Genomic DNA, 10,171 nt, shown 5'->3' with positions numbered 1-10,171 from the left:
GGCCTTGACTCTGTGTCAGCACTGCTCAGCAGGAACGAAAACATCCCTGTGTTATCAACACTGTTCTCAGCACAAATCCAAAACACAGCCCCACACTAGCTGCTGTGAAGAAAATTAACTCCACCCCAGCCAAAACCAGCACATTAGGCAACAAACAACAAACCAGAGAGAGCTTAAGTACATCGTGGCACAGGACTAAAGAGGTGTCTCCTTCCATTTCGCCCCATTATGCAGTCTATTCCTTTAACAACTTAATCACGGCAAACTTCAAGCACAGAGCTTCCATCAAAAGTGAAATGTTTAAGAACCTTTGGAAAATGAAGGTTTGTACAGATAGTTCCTCCTTCTTAATTGAGGAACTAGTAGTGCATTAGCGTAAACCAGCCACATCTTGAGAAAAAAAAAAAATCAAGTTATTTAGAGGATAGCTGCGCAATATTTTTGCCTCTTCTATACAGTAATGCACGCAGTTCACACCTCCTGATTTTTGGGTGTTATCTAGCAGTATGAATACCCAAAGACAATAAAATCACAGTACTTTGATCATTAGAAGAATACCTATTACTTGTTTTCCACTTTATCTCTTCTTAAAAAGCTATCCAGATCCACACTTCAGATGGAAATAGAACCACAAAGCCAGAGGATGAGTCAGTGACTCACCGTACCTTCTTCCAGCTTCTATTTGTGTTTGCAAATTAAGTTGTTGAAAATACATTCCCTTCTGCACAGCAGAGACACTGACTATTTGTAGACTGCCTTACTTAGCTTTGAAACCTACAAATTCACCTGAATATTTCTGGATTTTTTTAAACTTCTGTAGTGAAGAGACAGCTTGTTTAATATGCAGAACACCATGAATACTGCCCTCCCACACCTACTTTACATACAAGTATATGGTTATTAATATAACTACAGTCTGAGGGGTTCCACTGAAAACTAGTTATCTTCAATTCAAATCCATAGCTGCTCATATGAAAACACAAACATCGGAAAACTCTCATAGCTAATCCGACTCCCATATTAAAAATTATTTTTAAAGCAGCAAGAAAAATTACTGATACAACACTAAGAAGTTGTATTATGCCTAAATAAAGAATTAGAAAGCTACTGCCACCCACAGTATAACCTTTTGTTATACTGTTACACTGTTGAAAGATTCACTGAGTTGTGATATCTCTGTGGAAAAAGCTGACCAAAGAGAAACTGAATTATAGAGGAGTCATCACACAAAAGCAGCCTGTCTTTTCAGTAAGATTACACTCACGAACATCAAACCTGAAGCACACTTTTTCAGAAAGTTTATTTACCTGAGACTTTGTTTCTAATGAAACAATTTCTTCAAAAGCTGTGTGTCAGGTAGTAAGGAAAAAAAAAATGTTTCCTTAAAAATGTCAAAATTTTAGAAACTTGATTTCTGGTCTAAAATGTTTAAGAGTGATATTTTAACATCTCATGTGTGAAAGGAAAACAGTACACAACTGAAGCATGACCATCCTACAATTCAGAAATCATAGAAGAGAATACCATTACTGCCACCGACCATTCTTAATCTTATTTCTCTACTATTGATTTGCTTGGGAAAATAAACCAGTTTGTCACAATGGGGTGCATCATGCTAAAATTCAATACTGAAATCAATAAAATAAATGACAATACAATTTAAGTGTCACAAGAATCAGATGTATGACTTAAAAAAAATACTCTTCTAGTTGTAAGTGCTAATGCAGCAGTTTAAGATGGTTTCATTGGTAGAGACTTTTCAAAGTGAATTATGTATTTCTAAAAGATGCCTAGCCAGTACAAAAAACCAAGACTTTGAATTTGGTAGCTTAAAAACAGTCACACATTGCCTGGCAACTCCTCAGGCTTCCATTAACTGCCCCCAGCACTCCACAATCCTGTCCATAGAGGACAGCCAAGTACTTAAGTCTCCACATTCCTGCAGCTCTTTGTCTAGCTTGGATTTTTAGTAGTACGATTGAGTTTGAATTGCACTGCCATTAGTTTCTACTAAAGATGAGAACTACAATCAATTATCGAATTTTCCTGAATGCAGACATAGATGGTAATGACTAGCAGCATTCCAGTACGAGACACAGAAGTTTGAAAAATACAGACTTAATGCTCTGTGATAACACACGCTATTTCTCTCGAAAACTGTTCCCTTATGTACTTTTACATGCATAGATACATTCTTTTCCTTTGTGTCAATCTCACACGGTCACACCTTTTCTCTCTCTGAAGAAACTAAATGTTTGAGAAAACATTTTTCATCTCTTTCATCACCATTACCTGTGTTTTTCAGTCAAATGTATTCTTAAGCCTCAAGTATGGTACCAACAATTGCTTTTATCTAGACACAATACAATGAATAGTTTATTTTATTAACCACTAGTATTACTGAACAAGAAAGTTTTTCCTCATTACAGTCTATAAATAAAAGCCCTGCTCCCATCCTTGTTGTGAGACAATATTTTTAATCAGGCTGCCAAAAAATAAGGGTTGTGATCAGTGGTACAAAGTATAGTTGGTGGCCAGTAACTAGCACTGTATCCTGGAGTCAATACTAGGTCCAACACTGTTCAACATCTTTATTCATGACTTGGATGATGGGGCAGAAGGTACCCTCAGCAAGTTTGCTGATGATACAAAACTGGGCGGAGTGGCTGATACACCGGCGGGATGTGCTGCCATTCAGATGGACCTCAACAGGCTGGAGAAATGGGCTGACAGAAACCTCATGAAGTTCAACAAAGGAAAGTATGAAGTCCTGCACCATGAATAACCCCATGCACCAGTACATGCTAGAAAGCAGCTTTACAGAGAAATACCTGGGGGTCCTGTTGGACAGCAAGCTGAACATGAGCCAGCAATGTGCCCTTGTGGCAAAGAAGGCCAACAGTATCCTGGTCTGCATTAGGAGAGTTGCCAGCACACTGAGGGAGGTGATCCTTCCCCTCTACTCAGCACTGGTAGGTAAGGCTACATCTGGAGTAGTGTGTCCAGTTCTGGACTTCCCAGTCCAAGACAAATATGGAGCTATTGGAGAGAGTCCAGCAAAGGGCCACTAAGACAACTGAGACTGGAGCATCTCATATGAGATAAGGTTGATAGTTAGGACTGTTCAGCCTGGAGAAGAGAAGGCTCAGTAGGATCTCATCAATGTGTACAAACGTCTGAAGAGAGGGTACAAAAAGACAGAGTCAGACTCTTTCCAGTGGTCTTCAGTGATAGGACAAGAAGCAATGGATACAAACTGAAATACGTGCGTTTCCATCTGAAAACAAGGAAAACTTTTTTACTGTGAGTGTGACTGGCACAGGTTGCTCAGAGAGGTTGTGGAGCCTCCATCCTTGGAGGCATTCAAAAGCTGTCCAGACATGATCCTGGACAAGCTGCTCTAGGTGACCCTGCTTAAGGCAGAGGATTGGACAAGTTCTCCACAGGTCCCTTCCAACCTCAATTATTCTGTGATTCTGTTTTAGTATACTTTGCCACACAGTATCCCAATTCTCGCTTACTTTACTCTTCTTTAGAGTGCTCCATATGCTCAGACTATCCACTTTTTTCTTTCAAAATATCAGCAATATAGGCACAAGAGTATTTTAATTAAAAAAAATTTCCAACCACTAACTTCAGATTTATCAGACAGCTTAAGAAAATTACACAAAAATAATTAGGTATACAGCAAAAGTGCATTCTCTATCCCAAGTTATGTAGAACTCTCATAGAACTATATTCACAGCAAAACTATGATTTGATGCCCTTCTCCCTCTCTTCCAGTGTTCCTGGTTTCCAGAATTCTCTCACTAAATAAAATATTATCACTCACTAAATAAAGTAATATTATCACACTCAAATTTATAAACATGCATTTCCCAAGCCTCACCTCATTTTCTATTAGTATTTCTACAATTCAGGACTTTCCACAGGATGAATCCCTCTTCTATGTCACAATTTACTTAGATGCCTTCTTGATATGTCACACCTCAGAAGGGCCTAAGGATGCTGGATTCTCAGTGTCGGCTTTTCAGGCAATACAATAAAAATATTTCCTCCTCGTAGAACCCACTCCCACCAGCAATGCTGTTGTAACTCCAGTCACAGTGAGTGACACATTTCACGAAGAGCACATGTTTAGGAAAGCACCTGCATTCTTCCAGGCTCTAGTCTCACCACTACAGTCCTTACATGAGGGATAATACTAAAATGAAAGACCTGCTGTCACTGCAGAAGATTTTGGCTTGCAGAGAAGAGGAAGTAGTCTCAACATGGAGCCATATGCTGTCAAATTACTGTGCTATACATTGGAATTATGCTTTTCTTTGCAGCAAAGCCAATTCAAATAACTCCTGCCTTCCTCCACTCCCCCACGTTCCTTCTTTCACACTTTATCAACAATTTCATTATCCAGTTTGAAAGGCTGGGACCCACGCACTGCTGAATCAGTACAACCAAGAGGCAACAACTATGAGTAAGGGCACAAACTTTTACTAGCTTTGTTGACAGAAAGATCTACTGGGGAATCTTTTCCTAAAATTTGTATCAATAAATAAAAAAAAGTGAAGATGCAGAGAACATTTCAGAAGGCAAAAAAGAAGCTTTGGCAGTCCTCTGTTTAACTGCAAAAGACAACATTATGAAGACTACCATGAAGCAAATTCTATGTTCTAAAATTACTTGAAGTACACTACTCAATTGAAGTAAAATGCTAGAAGTAAATGCTAAAATAATTCAACTGGGGAACATTAAATACATCTTCGGAGAATACTATTAACACAAGAAATACTCTTAAATTACGTATTAGACATGATAGCTAGATTTTCCATAGAGACATACAAATGCAAATCCTTCCAGGAGGTTAAATAAAAAGTATTTTCATTTCTGAAACACATCACTAAATTTTAGAAATTTTAAAACAAATCTACTCCCCCTTAACCTACAGTTTTACAGAATCAAAGCCATTTTATCTGCTCAGAAACAAGTCCTTTTGAAGCCATGTACTGCCACCAAGTGGTGGTGAAATTCTGTATGCTAATCTAATTGTTCCCCACGTGTAAAGCACACAGAACTGAAAACATTCCCCCAGCCACCAAATATGAGCTATGCCGTACTAACACAAAGACATTCAAAATTAATCAAAGCAGAACCTACAGAATTTTCATATCCAAATCTTAAACTGACTTTCAATTTAAAACCAAGGTTTTTCCTATAATTTGGTCTTTTTGTTCAGACACCTTTTCATGAGCAGTTGGGTAAAGAACCCTTTCTTCCAATACAAATCCAATACATATTAATGAACTGACTCTAATAATTCACTGTTTTCCATAACTCTATACAAATCCCTAAGGATTACAACTACATGACCACAGAAGTTTTATTTTCACCATAGTCCCAAATTTCAGAGAAAGGTGAATTCAGTAACTGAAGATGAAGATCTCTTAAGGTATAAACATCCAGCTTGTTATTTGGATAAGCTACTCAATGTACTTTTGTTAGTATGTAAAGATCACAGCCAGACTGGGAAGGGTTTTTAGAAGTCAGGTATATTTGCCTATTTTTACAGGAATATTTCTCAAGTTCATTAAACTATATTGTTAGTTACCTGCATGAACTAGTTAGTTACCTGCATGAACTAGTCCTGAAGTGTCAGTCCTACAGATCATAGACGAGGAGAACTTGCATGACAACAACATGATGCCGCATAATGGATTTACAGTGCAACTTTCTTAAAGATGACATTAAAAACAGTTTAACCCAATTTTATTGAGACAGATCTTTGAACACGACACACCTTTGAACTTTGGAAAAATCCTGACCTTATTTCTTAGTATATTAAATAAAAGTTGTAATTCTTTTTATCCAGCATGATCTGAACCACATCTAGCAATTTCTCATGCTTTTTGCTTTTTTGGCTGATAACTATTTGCTGTACATATTTTAATAGTATCACAAATTTTAAGATTGTCTCTCCTGCTAACGTAGAGAGACTTCTTAACACCTAAAGCATGCTCTCTTTCCCAAGTATAAAAAGACTACCTGAAATGAACACCCTGTTTTTACTCATTTAATTTAGAACCTTAGTGTAACGAATTACATTAGTGATATTCACTCATCCTTACCAGCAAACTGGCTCTCATCATCCTCTATATTCTTTCAGTGACCAATCTCTCCTGCTAACGTAGAGAGACTTCTTAACACCTAAAGCATGCTCTCTTTCCCAAGTATAAAAAGACTACCTGAAATGAACACCCTGTTTTTACTCATTTAATTTAGAACCTTAGTGTAACGAATTACATTAGTGATATTCACTCATCCTTACCAGCAAACTGGCTCTCACCATCCTCTATATTCTTTCAGTGACCAAGGGTTAAAAAGCTAATACGACTGTAACAGTGCCAGCTAAGGCCAAAAAATCATCTTGTACCTTTTTAGACTAAGAACAAAAAATTCTGTCAACTTGGAGAAAGTTATCATCCTTACTGATGAACATATGAAATAAGAGTTTTTAAAAGACCCGAAGCTATGTAACTCTGTACATGACCAGATGAACAGACAAAACTCGTAATTCCAAGTGACAAGAAAAGATAAGGTCACTCCCCTAATAATTGGGTTTTGTTTGGTGTTTTGTTGTTTGTTTGTTTGTTTTTAAAACGTCATCACCATAAGTGATTTAATGGCAGAAAACTCAACTTCATGTTACCAGGATAATATGAACAAGATGAAAATTGTATGAGATTCCTGTCTGAGCCAAAGAAACACAAATCCTACATACTCAAATTCATCCTGTGCAGAATTCTGTATATAATCTATCCTTCTTCAACATCTGTGGTGGTATTATTCATTTATTACATCCTCTACTTTTAGGTAAAGCAATACTGAATACATTCAAGACAGTTTCTGGAAGCGAGTCTGGTTTTGCCTGATATCTCAAATGCTTAAAATCTGACTTCGCTCTACCCACTGTTACAGGGAAATTCAGCACAAGCATCTACCTTCTGTAACCTTTCCTGTTACACAGAAGCGTGACCCATTATACTGTTAACACATTGAGACCAAGATTATTTTTTCCTAACTTTCCCCCATATTTAAAACAAGATCAGTCTCCTATGGAGCTCAGAAGATGCAGTCTGGATGCCAGAAAACTTAAGAACAAAGACTACAGTTACCCCAATAAAGTACATTCACTGTTTGTAAATAGTATCTTACACCTATGTGTTTTTAACTGGCAATAGATTTTTTTTTTTTTTTTATTTCCAGAAGTCAGGATATCATATCATTTATATTTGCATTAGGAAAGCAAATAGTTTGCAATTAGAAAAACAAAACCCCCAAATCCTTTACTCAAAGAAAACCTACATAGAAAGCACAATATCAAAGTCATTAGGAAATGCATTCTGGTCAAGAGTACAAGAAAAATGTTTGAGCAAATCATCAAATCACATTTTCAGCTACTGTTTTAAGTGACATAAGCTTACGCAAAAGGACAAGTCTGCACTGAGTTGTGGGAGATAAGTTCATTGTTTAGAAGTCTACAAGATGCTGCAGTCACTACACTCATGAGTGGAGACAGAAGACAGAGGCAGCTGGGAAATGCAGGTTGTTGTTCTTTAAAATGAAGTCTTTCAGTCATCCTTGCTGCCCTTCTCTGAACCTTCTTCAGCTCTGCTATGTCGTTTTTTAGTCACAGGAGTAGACTAGTACTCAAGAAGCAATGCACATTGCAATGCAATGCATCTATGGTACACCACAGATTTGTATAATCAGATCTGGTTTTTGGTTTTGTTCTAGTTTTTGTTTTGTTCCCTGATAAGGCGTAATATTTTCATTGATTTACTGACTATTCAGTTGTCATTTTCACAGAACTGTCAGAACCTCAAGATCTCCTCCAAGCAATAACAATACCGATCAAATGTCATTACACTGTTTCCATGTATTCTTTTACACATTTTTCTGTCCTCTCGTTAGGTATGCAAGAGTACAGGCTTTCTCCTCAGAGACCAGCTTTTTTCTATTATACACAGCTAAATGAAAGGTCTTCGGAGTTTCATTCAGAAGATCTCATGCTTAAAGAACACAGTTATTTATATATTACAGACTTCTCAACTAACTTTCTGTATTTAAACCAGTAATGGGATAACACACAAATTAAAAAGAGACAGACCATAAAGTGTAAGCATTAAATACTGAAAGCATTAGAAGGCACAGGGAACAATCTAAATCTCACTGTGAATTCAAGGCCCCTCCCTAGACATGATTCTTGTTTTACATTCATCCTCAGTTACAGAAAAGTTATTTCCTTTTGCAGAGTTGCATTTATTCCTTTTCTCAAAGCAGCACATTCTAGAAACCTGCAAAGACAGGCTAAGGCAGTAAACATACCCCTGCACATAAGTATATGCATACTACAGCAGTGCAGCTTACTTTTAATTGTTCATAGTTCAGAAGACAATTCATAATCTAAGTCCTGAATCAGTTATACATTATACAAAGGAACAACACTGAACAGAAGAGTTATTTTAAATTCCTCACAAAGCATTCTGCTATAGTCAGTATTTTAAAGTTGACAGCAGTAGCTCTAAAAAAGTATTAGCAGAGCAGAAGATACAAAGCAAGTCATGTCTATTTTAAAATGCACATACTACATTTTTAAAGCTACATTAATTCTACATATTAATCGGAGATTAGAAACGAAGAACAAGTTCATTTGAGCAAACGGGATCTCCCTCTCACCTCTCAAAATATCAATTCACAGCAAGCAGCTGTATTCTGAGATGGTATATTAGTCAAACAGCAAGCAGGACACTTGAGAAGCCAGTTTTTGTTTCTTATGGAAGCCTATGTACACCAGTCCATCATGCCCTGTCCCCACAGCAGAGAATTTACCGAACTGTGGGGCCTTACCTAAAGATATTCTTGAAAGAATCAAGCTAAAAACAGATTAAAGCAAGTTGCTCTTTGTTAAATGTTTCACATAATTTAATGGAGAAGAGATTAAGTTTATAGTTCAAAGTCTTCCTGAAGTATAATATCAAGTAACTTGAAGAGAAACAAAATCTGGGCTTAGCTAAATTCTTTTTCTCAAAATAATGGGGGGAGGGGGGGAAATGCCAAAGTTACAGAAAGTTTTTCCTAGACGGACACTTTGCAATTGCAAATGGACACCTAAGTTCTACAGCTCAGGAGTACCGGCAGTAAATCTTCATATACTTTGTCTTTCAAATAGCTCCCAAAAGGGTTCCTGAGGACAGGAAAGGGGGAAAAAACCCAACAGAATTTCATTATTAAAAATTTGAAATGCTATTCTGGTAGCTGGTGAAATTTCCCATACAGTTATTTATTAATAGAGTAAGTGCAAGTTTAACACGCTGCTTTGACAATGCAAAGTACACTTTCAGTACTTTGAAACCAGGTGAGTAATATGCAGAGGATGAAATTCATTTGAAGTACTCATAATTTTGGCTCTTAATGCCTTAATGGCTTTTTGACTATAACAGTTGATGGAAGAAAAGCATAATTATCATCATCATCTTAAATATTAGAGGGGTGCGTGTTTTGTTCCTATTTTGGTATCATAGAAGTAATACTATGTCCATAAATTACAGTAATCAAGATACAAGTTTCAGTACAATTTTCACTGACCACTTTTTCTGAGTGTTTAGCAGTATATGCTAATGGATCCAAGGAATTTGGAAAAAAAAACCCCAAACCAAACCACAACACCAAAACAGAACTTCTCACCTTTGTTTGTTTGATTTGCATTAAGCTGCGAGATCCACTTCCACATTAAAACAAACCTGCAAAATAAAACAAGAACTTACTGTACAGCTGTCATTGTTTTCTGCTTGCATTCTAGACTATCAGAAAAGACAGGCAAAGCACAGACACAAGAAATTCACAGCTATAAATGCATTCTATCAGTTTTGTCTCAGGGAAGAAATATCAAAATTCCAGTGGTCTTCTCTCAAATACACATGTAATTTTCAAATAACATAGATGTTGGTACTTTAATTAAAAAAAACACCAAGAAATCGTATCAAATATACACACACTATTAAACTAAGTGGGCAGAACAGGGGAAAAAAAGTTGCATGGCAAGAAAAGCTCTGCTGTATTTTCTGCTAGTGCCTTCAAAGTCAGCTATCTTAAGTTCCCTGAATGGGGAATGAAG

At 36.8% G+C, this 10,171-nt stretch overlaps 1 protein-coding gene across 3 annotated transcripts in view; it reads right to left on the bottom strand.

Moving 5' to 3' along the window:
• The window catches only part of ZNF644 (zinc finger protein 644), a 32,108-nt gene extending 22,311 nt beyond the window's left edge, over nt 1–9,797 (bottom strand). For 2 of the 3 annotated variants that reach the window (XM_009273860.1, XM_019470716.1), the window contains exon 1: nt 9,742–9,797. The gene's annotated coding sequence lies outside the window, so the exon portion shown is untranslated. The remainder of the gene's footprint in view (nt 1–9,741) is intronic. The other variant, XM_009273852.1, reaches the window with a different exon arrangement.
• Between the last annotated feature and the right edge of the window lie 374 nt (nt 9,798–10,171).

This window comes from Aptenodytes forsteri, unplaced genomic scaffold, assembly GCF_000699145.1.
Source record: "Aptenodytes forsteri isolate BGI_AS27 unplaced genomic scaffold, ASM69914v1 Scaffold59, whole genome shotgun sequence".
Lineage (NCBI taxonomy): Eukaryota > Metazoa > Chordata > Aves > Sphenisciformes > Spheniscidae > Aptenodytes > Aptenodytes forsteri.
The sequence above is the reverse complement of the archived record's forward strand: the minus strand, read 5'-3'. Positions and strand labels throughout refer to the sequence as shown.